The sequence below is a fragment of the Ursus arctos genome, unplaced genomic scaffold (genome assembly GCF_023065955.2).
Source record: "Ursus arctos isolate Adak ecotype North America unplaced genomic scaffold, UrsArc2.0 scaffold_1, whole genome shotgun sequence".
NCBI lineage: Eukaryota > Metazoa > Chordata > Mammalia > Carnivora > Ursidae > Ursus > Ursus arctos.
The window spans coordinates 65,027,438-65,045,400 of record NW_026622763.1 but is presented as its reverse complement, the minus strand read 5'-3'; positions in this window follow the sequence as shown (position 1 = coordinate 65,045,400).

Sequence of the window (17,963 nt, the reverse complement as noted above, 5' to 3'; positions counted from 1 at the left end):
AGAATGTTTTAGTTCTTTTCATGTTGTCAATGTTTAGCACAATCTTACGTTGATAACTGATTTGACTGATGACCGAAACCGATCATCCTTCAGTCCAAAAGAGGATCTCCATGAAAGTTATGCCAAGATTTATGCAATCTTCAATCTTCTCCAGAACGTGCTTAGATTTCTATTGTGATATTATCCTTTTCCCCTTCCCAACCATTTCTACCAACTCATTCTTCTTTTTTTTTTCTTTTACTTTTTGCTCTGGAACTGATGAATTTCTACCTTGTAAATTTCTCAAAACTCTTAGATCCTGCCTTTGCCAGTTTCTGGATGAAGAATGAAGTCTCTTCAAATTTCCCCTGACCTATATGTCTTCTAATTTGCCCTTCTGAAAGCATTCATGGCTCTAGTTCTGGAAGCTCTACCCTCTCTACTGAACTATTTTAATCTTGTGTGCAGCTTTTCCATTTCTAATCAACATTAAACTCAAAGTTAGGGCCATGCTATCCATGAAGCTGTGTGCCTTTATATATTAGCAGAAATTAGTCTTACTAGTTGTCAACATGCTCTGATGACAGACCTATTTGTCTTTTCTATAACACACCATTTTCCCCCGAATTAGAAAATATCCACATCTGGTTTTTAAAGCTCATGCCCTCTCAAATCATTCACTTTTTCTTTGGCAGTTTTTGAGCTCCTTCTTTATTCTGATCCTGGGTTTGGTGATCATGTCTTAACACAAAAACAAAACAAAACAAAATATTGTCCCTAATCATAAAGGTGTCTCAGTCTTAGTTAATTTGTATTCTATATGATAGGGTTCTAGAAGCAAACATAGGATGACATGTTTGGAAGAAATGAATTCAGAAAGCTTCAGGGGATACTTGAATGGAGTCTATTTAGTTTGGTGAAGTGGTGAAAGGTCATTTCAGGACATATTGTGCAAATACATGGCAGGGTGAGAGGCCATGCTTCTTAAAAGGGTTTGTAAATCATTCAGGGAACTGAAGGGAAAAGTACATTTGAAAAGTCTTAGGAAATATCAAAATGAGATGTTTATAGGAGCTAAATATGGAGGACTGAAGGCAATAATGTCCATTGAGGGAATTTACTTGAAAAATTACTATACATATTTTTGCTTTTGTATTATTTTACTTAATTCATCTTTGCCAAAAATTGTATCCTCTGTCTCATTCCTCTTCCACGATCTGATAACCTAATCTACACCACAGTAGTATTGACTGGAAATGGCTAATGTGATATTTCTCCAAGTACCAATTACTGCATAGTTGTATCTCCTGGAAATGCACATGTTTTAGCACAGTCACAAAATGTACATCTACAGGTGAAATTTTAGCCATTTAGGTAGGTTTGTATGAGAAATTGTTTAAGCATTAGGTTTTTTCCAGCACTGCAAATAATTTCTGCCTCCTATTTCTGTCAGTTTTATGCCTGAAAACAGAACATATACTTGATGGCTGCATCCAATTTGTAACAAGATTTATTCACCCACCCTTATAGACTGAGACTCTAATGATCAGTTGTGAAACTTAGATGGTCCATATTACATATAGATTTAATAAAGTGTTATGATTTTTAGTTGAATTTATGTATATTTGCTAGTTTGTATCTTGTAGAGATTTGGCCCCTTTCATCTAAGTTATTGAACTTGTAGTCATAGAGCTATTGGTAGTATTTCTTTACTATGTTTTTAATGTCTATGTCCTTGGTAGTCATGACCACCCTTTCCTATCTGATATTGTAATTTGTGTCTTCTTTCCTTTTTTTAAAAATTAGCCTGACTAGAAATTTGTCAATTTTATCTTTTCAAAGAAAGCTTTCATTGATTTTCTCTATTCTTTTGTTCTTTATACAGTCGTTTATATGTATGTAATGGTTCTTTGATACTAAAAAGACTAATGCACAAGAATTTGAGGGTGTGAGTCAAATGTTTCATGTTCTCAAATGAAGTATGCAATAAGGATCATGTATGTATACACAAACACACAGGAGAACGCATGGGAGTGGAGTTGCTAATGCATGCACTTAACTTACTGTAGATTACAACACTTTGGTCTTATTTAATCCACATTCAATTTTTAATTTTGCATTTATTCTTTCATCCTGCAATTATTTATGGAAAACTAAGGCCCTGGCACCTACTATGGTCTAGGAATGTGCAGCAAACAAGTAGCCAATCCATGAACACCCGGAGCTTAAATTATAGTATGAGATATAAACTGCAAACTAAAAAGTAAACATCAGATAATAACAAGTGCTATTAGAAAATAAAATGAAGAACATAAATAGGTAGTGCTGGGGGAGGGCTATTCTATGTAGACTGGTATTGGAAGGTCTTTTGATAGTATTTGAGCTGAAGAAGAAAAATTGAACCATGCGGATTAATGGATAAGAATATTTCAGGAGGAGGAGGAAACAGCAAGTCCATGAAGTGAATAAAGTATTAAAGCGGGCATGTGTTGTGATGAGCACTGGGTGTTATATGCAACTAATGAATCACTGAACACTACATCAAAAACTAATGGTGTGCTATATGTTGGCTAACTGAACATAATAAGAAAAAAAAAGCCTTGTGTGTTCAAGTAACATCAGAGTGGTGGCTCTAAAAAATGTACGAACATTTATGAGGATGAAAGAGGAATAATAATTAAGATATCATAACAGAGTAAATCCACTGAGAAAGCCCAAGCTCTTAGAATTCAGTACCCATTCTGTACTTACTCTAGAAACATGAGAGCTATTTAAGCTCTGGCATCTGCATGATACAGAGGTTGGATGTTAAAATCAAGCTAGCAGGAACCCTATTCTAGTCATCTACATAGTCTCCTTCCATTATTCATTATGGATTAAATAGTTATCTTAAAGGTAGGATCATTTGGAAGTTCTGGTACCCGGATAGAGACTTTCACTATTTTCCTTTTACTGTAGTAGTTTGGTGATTCTCAAATTTTCACGTGCATACACATTGCCATACACAATCATGCACACAAAATTAAGTTAGAAATACATCGTGTGAGAATACCTCCCCTCTAAAAAATCTAAGTTGCCCCCCAAGTTACATGACTTTTCTATCTCTTACTAACTTATATTGTTCAGAGACGAATTTTGTTACAATTGACCCTACTTAATATAGAGAATTCACAGTTGAAATTTATGCCAATTACCTCTATTGAACATTCATTCTGCATTTGTGACTGATAAAATTCTGACTAAACATTATGAAAACATTATTTCAGATCCATTTATATTGATCAGAATATACATTGGAATTAATTTCAAAACCAATCTAAAGGGAAAGCCTGGAAGTGAACAATGAGCTAAGCATTCAGTTGAGTTTAATAGAATGAAATCCCTGTAAATATGGATGTAGTACCGTAGCATTTTCTAATAGTTTACATCTGTTGTTATGCATTATGGGCCCCATAATTGCCTTTTCTTCCCATAAATGAAACCTTCACTTCTGTATTAATAATTGCAATACTAACTAAAAATTTGACCAAATTCTTGTTAATCTCCAGATGTATTTTTTTAGTACTATTAGTGTTTGGTTATGATACAGGCTTTTAAGAAACATATGTTTGAGAATTTTTGATTAGTGAAGGAAAAAATAATCTTGAACTTGGGTTATTTAGTAATATAGAAAGAAAATACACACCCACAATATATACATGCATGAAAACATGTAATACTGATCATGTGTGACACACTTCTGCATACACTTGGATTTTTTACATACTGGTATTTCTATCACATTGTTAGTCGGTCATGAGGCCAAAGCTCTTCATCATTCAACTGAAGATTTAGTTCAAATTGGATTCTCAGAGGCCAGAATGAATTATGTCTCAAATTTTTGATTTAGTATTAATGTATTATTTTTGTTGTTTTATTTCTTTCGATAAACAGAATAAATTTCCAAAAAAATATCAAAATGAATAGCATGACACAACTACTCATTCGCTTATTTTTTCTCCTGTGTTTGCGAAATAGGTTGTTAGAATTTATTACACAAGGAAGAATTTTGATTCTGAAGCTATTCCTTCATATCAACCACCAAAACCTAAGAATGCCCAAAATTTATACATTGAGTCTTGTACCGAACAAATATATACCTGCTAATTATTCTAATTTAGTTTTTAAAGTAATAAATCATAATTTTATAAAAACATAATTTTTATGGGTTAGAATAATATAGACTTTATCTGCATATCTGTATTTACACTTTTAAAATGCACCTGGTCTTGGAAAGAGTTCAATTTTTGTTTATAGTGTCTTCATTTCTCCATATAAATTAATGATCAGACTGTTGTGACACTCTTCAAGTTCAAAATGATTTTCAACTATTAATAAATCTTAACAGCTCTATGATGTAATTAAACACCAAGGAGTATGATTAAGAAGGCTCGTGAACCACTTACTTTCTGGGAATCTATGGAAATTTACTATTACATGATGATGAGGTGTTATAGCAGTGAAAAAGAAACATTGCACAATGTACTTTTTTTGAATGCATATTATCAAAAATGTAAAGACATTCACTAGGTGTTTGTTTCTTATCATTGGAATAATTAAAAATAGAATATGTCTAACATCTTTGTAAGTAAAATATATTTTATGCCTGTAATTTTTTCAGGATCTGAGTTGATTTGAAAGCAGAGTTCTGATTTTTGAGATACTAGATAAATAGCCTATCTCAGCATAGTTCTCTGGAATAGCAATCATTTCTATAGCACTCTGTGCAAGACTTGGAAAAAGACAATAAAATATTAATACTCCTAAGAGTTCCTAAAATGCAAGAACTCTGGGTGGCTGACTGAAATGATATGTGCATTATTTAGATAAAATCAAGCAGATGGCAAAATAGATTTTTTTAATCTTTTTGATTGGGATTATAAAAATTTTAAAGCCTGACATATTTTAGCCCTGATGGAATATTATCCAGATTCTATGCTTATAAAAACTATAAAAAGGCAGACCTAGGATTATTTTCTTTCTGGGAAAAAAAGAAAAACACAACCAGTTTTGCCTATACTCAAAGACTATGAGGGCTCTAGTTTGGAAGACTGTGTGAGAGCTAGATTGCACTATTGTGAACATACCATTCGGAATAAAAAAAAATACTTGATAAGGCTGCTGAAAATTACTTCATTTCAAGTAAATTGCATTTTTATGTTCTTGCCAGATGAGTTTGTAAAAGAAAATTACATATTTTCAACTAAACAGACTAGTATGGCATTTAATTTTTTTAAATATACGTGAGTAAATAAGACCATATACTGACAGAGCAAATGATCATTTTAACTGAACTTCTCTATTTCACTTATTTGTGTTTTAGTCTGTATTAGGGAGAAACAAACACAAAGCTTGGGGAGATCCACTTCTGGATCACCATTTAAAGTATCTGGAAATTGTTCTAAGGACAATAAAAATAAATATTTATTCAAGAGAGTCTACAAAAATTCAGTAAGAGCAGTCCAAGTATGTGGCACCTGTGTCCACTACAGACACAAGTATGATCTGTGCTGCCACCAACTCCTACACTCAGCATGATGGAAGCTCCACTGAAGGAGTGTATGACTAAAACAAGACTTCCTTTCTCCTAGCTCCCAGTCAAGGACTATAGTATTGTATTAGTTTCCTAGGCCTGCTGCAAAAAATTACCACAAACTTGGTGGCTTAAAATAACAGAAATGCAATCTCTCAATCCGGAGTCAAAATCAAGATGTCAACAAAGTTACACGAACCCTGATCGCTCTAGGAGAGGAACCCATTCCTTGTTTCTTCCACCTGGTGGCTCCAGGTGCTCCTTGACTTGCGGCTACATCTCTCCTATCTCAGTTTCAATGGTCACAGGGTTTCCTCCTTGGTGCATTACTTATGTGGATACTTGTCATTGGATTTAAGGCTCATTCAGATAATCTAGATGAGTTTTTTATCCCATGATCCTTAATTTAATTACATCTGCAAAGACCCCTTTTCCAAATGAAGTAAATTTATAGGGTCTCGGGATAAGGATGTGAAAATATCTTCTGGAGTCACCACTCAGTCCATTACAGTCCACCCTCTAGTCCTCCCAAATTTACAACTGATCCCCACACAAAATACATTCATTCTATCCCAACAGTCCCCAAAGTTTCAACATAATACAGCATTAACTCTAAGTCCAAAATCTCATTTAAATATCATCAGTTCAAAATTCCCAAATGTCATCCTCTAAAATATCAAAATTGGGTATGAGTGATACACTAGATATGATTCATCCTGGAGCAAAAGTCTTCTCCATCTGTGGACCTGTGAAACTAGAAAACAAGCTAGCTACTTCTAAGATACAATGATGGGATAGGGATGTGATAACAGTTATAAACATTCTTTTTTTTTTTTTTTTTAAAGATTTTATTTATTTATTCGACAGAGATAGAGACAGCCAGCGAGAGAGGGAACACAAGCAGGGGGAGCGGGAGAGAAAGAAGCAGGCTCATAGCAGAAGAGCCTGATGTGGGGCTCGATCCCGTAATGCCAGGACCACGCCCTGAGCCGAAGGCAGACGCTTTAACCGCTGTGCCACCCAGGCGCCCCTAAACATTCTTATTCCAAAATGGAGAACATAGAAGGAATAAAGGCATCACCGGTCCCAAGCAAATCCAAAACCCAACAGACAAATTAGATTTCTAGGACTGGGAATAATGCCTTGCGGTTCAGAGGTCTGCCCTCTACACCCCCAGCTCTGTTATCTAGATCTATTGCAGCTCCATAGCCCTTGCACTCAGACAGCTCCACAGTCTCTGTCCCCACAGCAGCTTCATAAGCCTCTGGGGGCTCAGTAGGTCTCTACTTCTTGTATGTCCATGCCTCCAACGTCTGTATCTATACACAAGCTTCTGACTTTTGCTTTGGAGTTGTAGCTCTACAGGCCTTTGTGCTCATGTCTCTGTGGGCCACTATACCTGAGGCTCATTCTTCTATGTCATTCTTCATTTTTCTTGAAGGATAGTACATGTTTGTGTTGGGGTTAATGTAGAGCATGAAATCAGCCATAATACCTGGCTTGCTAAAATGTAACACAGAGGCCACTGGGGGCAGGGAAGGTTTGGAGAAGGGCATAGGCCTTTGGAATGCTGAGGCCTGCGTGACCACTCTGCCATAGCAATGCCTTCCCCAAAGCTTTCTTAGCCCAAACAGCAGCCCTGTGATCTGAGAGATGCATGCATTGTCCCCTAGGCTATGTTTAGCAGAACTGGTAGACCGTGCAGATTAGCATATTGTATCTTTCCTGTAAACAGATCCTCCTAGTTCCAGTAAGACCCCTTGTCACACATCACATGCTGGAGAAACAGTGATAACGATTTGTGATTATCCTGAAGGACAAATAAGAGCGGGAACAAAGAAAGGCAAAGGGTCTTTGTCTGTAAGCCTTGACCCCTTTGACTTCTCCTTTCTTTCACAGCATAGTTTAATCTTTCATCTGTTGGTACAGGGATTGCCGGCCATTCCCGGCACGTTTGTACCTGAGTAGCAATATCAGACTGTCTCCTACTATACAGTTTTGGAAGTCCGGCCACATTGTGTCTTTTCATTTTGTTCTGTCCCTGTCCCTTTCAGCCCAAGCTAGAAGTCCTTCTACTGATACAACATTCTCTAAAACCTTGTGGGTATTCTGTATATGTCATGGGGATTCACAGCATTAGGCAAAAAGGTCTTCCACGGATATTTCTTAAATTACCCCATCTCTATCCTGCACAGATCCCTCTTGGATTACCCTATCATTATTCCTGGCTTTTGTTGAGATGGTTAGGTGGATGTACAGAGTCACACATCTAATTTCTTCATTAAATGCTTGTCCAGACACATGCTTGGCCTTCTCTCCAGAGTATACTATCCTACCAGTGAATTTAATATTAGTGTCTTCTGTAATTTGGATAGACTGAGAATTTTCCAAATTATCAAAAGCTGGTTCCTTTTTGCTTAACATTTCATTTCTCAATTTATCTTGTTCTTATATTTACTATTTGCAACAAGAAGAATCCAGGCCACACCTTCAACATGTCCCTTGAAATTCCCCTCAGCTAAATATCCAAGTTCATCACTTACAAGTTCTGCTTTCTATACAACAGTAAGGCACGCTCAGCCAGGTTGTCTGTGACTATATAACAAAGATACCTCTCCTCCAGTTTTAAATGACCCTTTTTTCCTAATTTCTTTCTGAGCCCTTACCAGGAGTGCCTTTAAAGTTGTTATTCCTACCAACATTGTGTTCATGACTACGTATTAAAAGTATTAATGGAGAAAGAATATATTCTTATACTGTTGCTCTTGTTTTCGTAACTGACACCAGAATGGAAATGAGCAACCATCAAGTCTGTCTTGCAGACACTATGGGAATCTTGGTAGCAGTCATTTCTGAAGAGGCCTTTTCCTGTTGTTTTTGAGGTTGGTGATGGTTCTATGTAATACCTAATAATGAACTGCTGGCTCTAGAGCTCTGTTTGAGGAGGTGGTGTTGTTTACCTCACGTATGAAATTGGAACAAATCAATCCTGGCAATTTGGGTACAGTAAAATTTACTTGATTGGTCACTAATGAATTCCCTAGGATCTAATTCAGAGTAAGTGCTACTTACTAGTTGATTACATGGAATTTCCCATGAGTTACCTTGTTCTGAGCCATGAAACAATAGTAGTTGTTTCACTTTGAGGGAAATCAATGAACCAAGAATAAGTTTACTTACTTCTACATGGGCCTGGCAGGAGCGTTTGAAATTATAAATAAGGAAATAATCTAAGAGAGAAACAGCCAGCGAGAACACAAGCAGGGGGAGTGGGAGAGGAAGAAGCAGGCTCCCAGTGGAGCAGTGAGCCTGATGTGGGGCTCGATCCCAGGATCCTGGGATCATGCCCTGGGCGGAAGGCAGACACTTAACGACTGAGCTACCCAGGTGCCCCGATGTAGTATTATTTTTATAAGCAGATTTAAATATCATTATTTGTTGAAATTTTTGGTAAACTACACACATACAAAAATATGTATATACATGCATATGTTATGTTGTATATATAAACAATATATGACTCATAGTATACATCTATTATATATCATATGTACTTATATGTATGTTACATATAATATATCTAATCAATTCCTAATTATGCATGTTTCCAAATGGATAATCGAAAGCCTAGGTTGAGCTAAGCTTAATTATTGGAAAAATACTTTTAATTAATTGGGCTAGGGCATATCAGATGTTAACTGTTTGAGGTAGAAATTTTTAGGAGTTTTTCCCAAGATTAATCTGTAAACTCAATAAATCTTCTCAGTCTTGTATCTGGTTCTGTGGATATGAGTTTCCTTTTAAAAAAAGAACAATGATTTTGTTTCACTTATTTCTCTTATAAAATAAGTACATTAATAACAATTCATTAAAAATAGGAAATAAAGGGGCACCTGGGTGGTTTAGTCGGTTAAGCATTCAACTCTTCATTTTGGTTCAGGTCATGATCTCAGAGTCGTGGGATGGATCCTGGCCTCAGACTCCATGGCATGGAGCCTGCTTAAGATTCTCTCTCCCTCTCCCTCTGCCCCTCCTCCCCCCAAAAAAAGCAAAATAAAAAATTATCTTTTTAAAAACAAAATGAGCCCATAATCTTATTGCTTAGAGATAAACAACTGAAAGCACTGAATAATTTTCTAATTTTTTTACATATACACTCATTTGGCACTTTTTCATAAAAATGAAATAATATTTTAACTTGCTTTTTCATTTTTTTTTTAATTTTTAATTTTTTGAGAGCAAGAGAGAGAGATCGCATGTGTATGTGCGTAAGAGCAGGGGGTGGGGGCAAAGAGAGAGTGGGAGAGAATCTTAAGTAGGCTCCAGGCTGGGATCTCACGACCCTGAGATCACCACCTAAGCCGAAATCAAGTCAGACACTTAACCCACTGAGCCACTCAGGTGCTTCCAACTGATTTTTTTAAAATCATCTTTCCATGTGAATTTTTATTCACTTGCTACCTAACTTTAATGACAGGAGACTATGTCACTTTTTATGAAAGAATTTCCCTTCCCCAGGTCAGTTAAGCTCTGATAATACACCAAATATCAGGCTCTGGTTAACTAGTTCCCCTTGAGGGCAGGCTTTCTTAAGAACAAGAGGGCTCTGATGTATTTCAAAATGATTCTTGTTCTCTACCCCGGCTGGAAGCAGGAGCGGATTATTCTCTGATAATTACTGTGGGAACTGGTTGAGCAGCTGGGGGTGAATCTCATAGGATTGTGGGGTCTTCCCTTTGACGGGGTCCTCTTGAGTCTTTCAACTCTCAGAGTTGCCCACACTGGGCCTTCAGCCATTCATCAGTTAAGTGTTTGGGTGTTCTTACCCTGGCACCATTTCCTGGGTAGTTTCAGGTCCTGAGCGCCTGTTTCAGTCTGGGAGCCATGACTCCCTGTATTTGCATCTTTCTTTCTAATCTCTGGGCAGTGGTTTTCCCTGCGTCCTTTCCTCTCTTAAATATTTGAGAAGAGTTGTTGATTTTCAGTCTTTTCAGCTTTTTACTTATTGTTGGGACAAAGTGGTGACTTCCAAGCTCTTTACCTGTGGAACTGGAAAGCCTCTCAGATATACCTTTCTTTGGTTTGCTAAGACTCAATTTGTAATTTTTAAAAATAAATTCGGAAATATTTTGGCCATAATTTTTTTCAAATACTTTTTCTGTTCCAGTTTCTTTCTTTTCTCTCCTGGTATATGCAGAGTAGAACTCTTGATATTCTTATACATGTCCCTGAGACCTTCTGAATTGTTTTCTAATGTTTTTCCTCCCTGTTCTTTAGAGTGAATCAATATTATTGCCCTATTGTCAGACTTATGACTCATAGTTTATCATCTCTGATCTGCTCATAAGCCCTCTGAATAATTTTTATATTTCAGTAATTGTAATTTTTAATTCTAGAATTTCCATTTTGTTCTTTTTTTATAGCTTCTATTTCTCTGCTGGGATTTGTATTTGTTCCTTCACAACAAGTATATTTCCGGAGCACAGTTATAACAATGGCTTTAGAATTTCTGCCTGTTACTACATCTGAGACACTTAGGGACTGGCATTTTTTCATTGTATTTTCTCTTGCGTATTGGCCACATTTTCCTGTTTTTTTGAGTGTTCAATAATTTTCAGTTGTATCCGGAACCCTTACACATTGGATGTGATAGAGACAATAGATTCTCTTGTGTTTCTCAAAAGATTATTGATTTTTTTTTATTTGCTTGTTTTTGTTTCTAGCAGGCAATTAACTTCGCTGAACCCTATCTCTAACCCTGCTTCCTTTTGATGAATAGCACTGAAATCTGTTCAGCTTTTTTTTTAGCTTGGCTGGGCTCCTGGTAGACTGGCCCACACATGCATAGTTTAGGGGGTCAGTCAGAGATTTGGGCAGAGTTTATATCCAGAACATGGGACTTTCCCTCTCTGTTTCTCTCCTTTTCTTTATTTCTTCTTTTTCTTTCCAACTGTTGTGGTCACCCTAAAAATTCCATTCTCTGGTTTTTTCTGCTAGAAACACTGTGGATTCCCTCTCTAAATTTTAGCCACGCCAGTCAGCAGTGACTGGTGCTTGTTTTCAGGTGAAGAGACGTACAAAAGGGGACCTCATTCAACGCTGCTTCTTTTTTTCCCAAATGTCAACTCTCTCATTGATTATTAGGTGATACACAATGAAGACTGCAGAAGAGAGTAGAATGAAATTATTCTGCGTGAACTTCAAGAGAAAATGATGTGAGATATGAATACTGATCAAGACAAAGCAGTTTTATAGGAGATTAAGAAAGTTTAGACAAGGGTAAAACACATATAAATTACTTATTTAGAGGGAAATGGATATATATAATGTCATGGTTGTAAGGTTGTCTCAATTTGTGGAATAAAAAAGCACTTGAATTTAATGAGAATTTAATTGTTCTTAATTAAATACAAATTTAATCTATCAAGGATATAATTTTTAGAGCATAAAGTGAATATTTGCCAATTTTTCCTCAAAGTTTATTAGGAATTATATATACTAACATTTTATTCTGTTTGATTGTGTATTTTTAATAAATCAAAAATATTTTGCATGCATGCACCCTCAGAAGAAATTAGTCACCACTACTTTTTACTTTTATCAGCAATAACTATCAATCTCAGGTATCATATTTATTGAAGGTCAGCCTCATGTGACTGAATGAGAAAATGGCCATTTATTGTTTTTGCCTCAGAGACCTTCACTCAGGTGAACTAATGGGACTTTAACAGTGTGAGGATAGAGATCATTTACTAGGAGGGGCCCATTTATTATAAAATCTGAAAACAGGAATTTTGTTCTACCTTTATTCAGTGTACTTGAAAACAACTTATCAAATGTTTTCCATTTCATATACTATTACCATCCACAGTTGAAGATAAATAGATACAGTGGGAAGATTGTTAATCAGACTGTGATTTGGTGCTAATTTCTGTGAAGCCAGTGGATGTGCTAATTGGAAGAAAGCGAAGAGGATCGCAGTGAAACTGTTCCCATGTCTGTTCCTAAAAAAAGTTAGCCTACTTACTTTCTCTGCCAAAGGGGGAACCATGGTCTACTATATGTCATCTCCTCACAAAGATTCATAATTTGTACTAGCATATTAGTACAGTAAATGTCCTGAGACTTCTGTGGTAAAGGAATCTATTTAATGGTGTTGCATCTAGAGTTCCCTAAACATATGTGACTACAAATCTCTTTTCCATATACTAAGGGATAATAAAGGCAGTGTTCTCTAAAGACTGATGACACAAAGAGGTGAAAATGGTTATTCAATGTGTTAATGAGACCTGACATCGTGGGTGATTAGGCATGTAAAATGAGAAGAAGGAGCCTAACTCCATTAGGTTGACAGTCTAAATTTCGAGCAAAAAGACTCTTTTAATTGGGATATTTCTGAGGTTTGACCTATGAAAACCCATTTAGGTGTCCCAAGGAAAAAGAATATTCCACACTAAACCACCTTAGAGCTGATGATATTAGTAAAGAAAGCAGCATTCTAGATGTGGGTCTCTTTTTTCCCCATTCTGTGTGTTTGGTCCTATGTATATAAGGATGTGTTTGGCAGGCAAAAGAGGAAGTGTGTGTCAAGGGCAACTTGAGAGTTAACTTGCAACAAATTAACACTGGGTTTTTAGTAGATGGATATGGATGTCTGATATCAACTGAGTGGAGAGGCCTCTCAGTAGTATTGTTTGGATCCTTATAGTGGTCCATCAATTCATTCTAGGAAATCTCACACAGAGGGTATCCTTTTCATCTCTGTGGCTATAAACATGATTAACCCACCTTAAGTATTCCTATTTGTGCTGAAAAAAGGATGACCCTTAATATCTGAGGAAGTCAGAATCAGTGGATTACATGAATACTTCTAAAAACAAGTTTTTTTCTAATAGTTTTCTTAATGGTATTTGCTCTCTCTTCATGGTGTTGTTATAAATGTCATGATGATTGCTCACAATTCTCTTCCCTCCTTATCCTGGCAAATGTTCTAAAGGATTCAGCACTGTATCACCTCTAATGTAAAACAATCATCAACACCCACACCCACAGAATTAACTGATCATTCCTTTTTGCTTCCTCAGCACATTCTTTATTTGTTTAAATTGTATTGGAGTTGTTTGTTCATTTGCTGTGACATTCTCGTGGGTTGGGTTTTGATGTATCATTTTAAGCCATGTCCAATATCTAGTGGTACTCAATGTGCTCAGTAAATGTTAGTTGACTGAATAAAGAAATAAACACAAGAGTTTCTTTTTTTTTCTTTCTTTCTTTCCTTCACTCTTGCCCAGGTCTAGGTTGTAAGAATTTCAGTTCCCTTTTTCAAGATACACTTTTCCAATTATGTACCAAAAAGACAACAATCTTGGCCTCTTCTTTTAAAAAAAAGTACATTCAAAGAAGTCATAAAATGAGTATTATCTTTTTTGGATGCTTCCTACGTGAGGGACTACTTATTTAATTTTTAGTTAATATAGGTTATCCAGAATAAAAGAATGACTATTTGTGACTAATAGAAAGTTATTTTAGTACAACAGAAATTACATTATTTTTCCCTCATCTTTTTTATCCTGTAGGCACAATATTTTCAATTGAATAAATATTTCTGATAGCACCTGTTTGTTTTTAAAATCTATCTAGAATAGAACGTCACATTTTCTTAAGCAGATAAATTCATCGTGTATTAGTTCCATTCAATTGAGGAAAACCGCTGACACAGAGCAGTTAGCAGCAGCCCGCTGTCACTTCACAAGCATTCCTGTGTGCCTACCCACCAACTCCTCCACCTGCAGAAATTGACAATTGGATGGCAAGCAATGAAAGTGAATAATAAACGTCAATACTCACTGCTCACATACTGAAAGGTGATTTCCCTCTCTCTCTTTCTCTCTCATTTTCTAGAAATGTTTTATATATGTTATCTATATTCTCAGTATTGTTGCAATTTTGTTCAGGATTTGAGGCAGGCACAAGGTTTAATGTGGTGATCTTACTTCAGCTACCTGAAGAATGAAATGGTTTCCCAGTGTAGACTCTCGACTCTTTTGGTACGTTGATCCATAATATATTAAGAAACACTTTTAAGGAGGAGGGACAGGTATCACTGGAAAGTTTAACTGTAATAAAAGATGATGAAAATTTATAAAGTGGTTGGGCACTTAGGTAAGCAACAAATGCTACTATCTTCATCCCTCTTGCAAATGAAATACCATGTTTGGGTCTTGGAGAATATAAAAACAAACTAAAAAATTCAACAGGTTAGTATTAAATCATTTTTTTTTTTTAAAGTAAGCATTCTAGGGACACCTGGGTGGCTCAGTCAGTTAAGCATCTGCCTTTGGGTCAGGTCATGATCCCACAGTCTTGGGATTGAGTTCCTCATCGGGATGCTTGCTCAGTGGGGAGCCTGCTTCTCCCTCTGCCTGCCACTCTCCCTGCTTGTGCTCTCTCTCTGACAAATTAATAAACAAAATCTTTAAAAAATAATAAAGTAAGCATTCTTAAAGCAAGAACTGATACACATCTTTTCAATGCCTATTAAACTGCATGGAATTGAGCAAATACTATTGTTATGAGTAAAATCTCACACCTTTAATGAACTATTCCTATTTTAGCCATATCTAAGTTGATTTGTGTGAATGTAATTGAAATTCCTATCTTAAAATCACTAATACATTTTAAAAAATCATTTTTTTGCTATTGACTTAGATAAGATTTTTAGCATCCTCATATGAAATCAGCTCTGAAATTTGATGAATCCATATCATTTCTGATTCTGGGTATGCCCTATGTTTTTGAAGGTCTGTGTCAACTTAATTGTGCATGTTTTAATTAGGAGGTAAGTAATGAGATTATGACCTTAGCAATATGGAACTTAATATCCAAAAGAAAAATTCATGAAGTAAATCAACCAGGAAGTAAGTAACTATTATTTAAAATCATTGTTAATGATATTTTATGTTTTACAAATTTATGTATCACCCACTACGAAGGAAGGGCTTCATAAATGAGAGATGCTTCTGGGGCTGATAAAAAAGAAAGAACCAGATAAAGCAGATTTTGTGAGGAATATATTAACACAGACTGAGGAAATTTAAGCTTCCTCAATGTTACTGATGTTGTCTCATACTATTGTATCTGTATCTAAAAATCTGAGAGCACGTTAAGCTATAAGGTATATTAGCTTTAGAATAAAAATACTGGGTTCCAGGCCCAATATTTTAGCGACAAACTTCTTAGTTTCCTCTCATTTAAGATGGGTGTGTTAACACCAAAAGTAAAGGCAATAAAAACAAAAATGAACAAGTGAGACTACATCAAACTAAAAAGCTTCTGCACAGAAAAGGAGACCATCAACAAAATGAAAAGGCAGCTTACTGAATGGGAGAAAATATTTTCAAATCATATATCTGATAAGAAGTTAATATTCAAAATAGATAACTCATATAACTCAATAGCAATTAACCAAACAATCTGATTTAAAAAATGAGCAGAGAATCTGCATGGACATTTTTTCAAACAAACAGAGGGCTAGCAACTACAAGAAAGGGTGTTCAACATCACTAATCATCAGGAAAATGCAAGTCAAAACTACAATGAAATATCACCTCACACCTGTTAGAATAGCTATTACCAAAAAGTAAAAAAAAAAAACAACAAAAAACAAGTGTTGGTAAGGAAGAGAAGAAAAGGGAACTCTTGTGCACAACTGGTAAAAATGTAAGTTGGTATATCCACTATGGAAAACAGTATGGAAATTCCTTTAAAAATTAAAAATAGAATTATCATATGATCCAATAATTCCAGAAGAATATACAATTTCCAAAGAAAACAAAAACACTAACTCAATAAGATAGATGTACCCGCATGTTCACTGCAGCACGGCACGGCCAAAACACGGAAGCAATCTAAACATGAATCAGTGGCTGAATGGATAAAGATGTGGTATATGGTGTGTGTGCGTGCGTGTGCACACACACAGAGACAGAGATGCAGGGATATTATTCAGCCATAAAAAAGAATGAAATCTTGCCATTTATGACAAGATGGATGAACCCTGAAGGCATTATGCTAAGTGAAATAAATCAGACAGAAAAAGAGAAATACATATGATCTCATTTACATGTGGAATCTTAAACAAACAATAAAATAAGCTGAGCTCATGTATACAGAGAACAGAAAAAGACTGGTGGTCACCTGAGGTGGGGTTGGGGGTGTGCAAAATGGGTAAAAGGGTCAAAAGGTACACATTTCCAGTTATAAAACAAATAAATCATGGGAATGTAATACACAGAATGGTGACTGTAGTTAATAATTATATTAAATATTTGAAAGTAGCTAGGAGAGTAGATCTTGAAAGTTCTCCTTGTGAGAAAAAAATTTGTTAAAATATATGGTGATGGATGTTAACTGGACTCATTGTGGTGGTCATTCCACAATATATACAAAATCCAATCATTACATTGTGCTACTGAAACCAATATAATGTTATGTCAGGTATACCCCAATTAAAAAAGAAGAATAAAACCAAAATTAAGTTAAAAAATGGGTGTGATAATGACTATTCTATCTAATCACCTCATACAGCTATTAGAGGAAAGCACGTGAAAATCAGGGAAATTTTAAAAGTACATATAAAACAATACATCTCTCTAGAGCAGTAGAAGAACACAGGTACTTGGGACTCTGAAAACATTTCTGTTCATGAATTTCCTTACATTTTCCTTACATGAACTTTGGTTTTGACTTTCCAAAACTTATCTTTTCCTGCTTTTCAGAATATTATTGTTGTTTATAAAAACTGTTGTTCTAAACATAAATACATTTAAGAACTGTTGTTCTAAAAATAAATACTGGGGCGCCTGGGTGGCTCAGATGGTTAAGCATCTGCCTTCAGCTCAGGTCATGATCTCCAGGTCCTGAGATCGAGCCCCATGTCCGGCTCCCAGCTCAGCAGGGAGTCTGTTTCTCCCTCTGCTACTCCCCTTGCTTGTGCTCTCTCTGTCTCTCTCTCTCTCAAATGAATAAATAAAATTTTTTAAAAAAATAAATAAAATAAATAAAAATAAATACTGATAATGCCCTCAATGAATCATTTTTTTAAAATAATACTTGTACCTTAGTTTTCTTATATGACTCTCTTGTATTTATGAAGATTTCAGTAGGTATTTTACAAGTTTTTGTTTGTTTTTGTTTTGTTTTCTCTCTTCTGTTGTCATTTTAAGTAATACTTCTATCTATGGAATTTTTCTTACATATTGAACTATAGTCTGAGTTTTCTGAACAGAAAGCACATTTTTTTATCTCAAAAAATACATTAGTATATTGAATGTAATGATGAACAATTGTAACTCTTAGTTAATATATGCCTGAACTAATTAACTTTTGCTGAATCTCTTACAGGATTGGCATA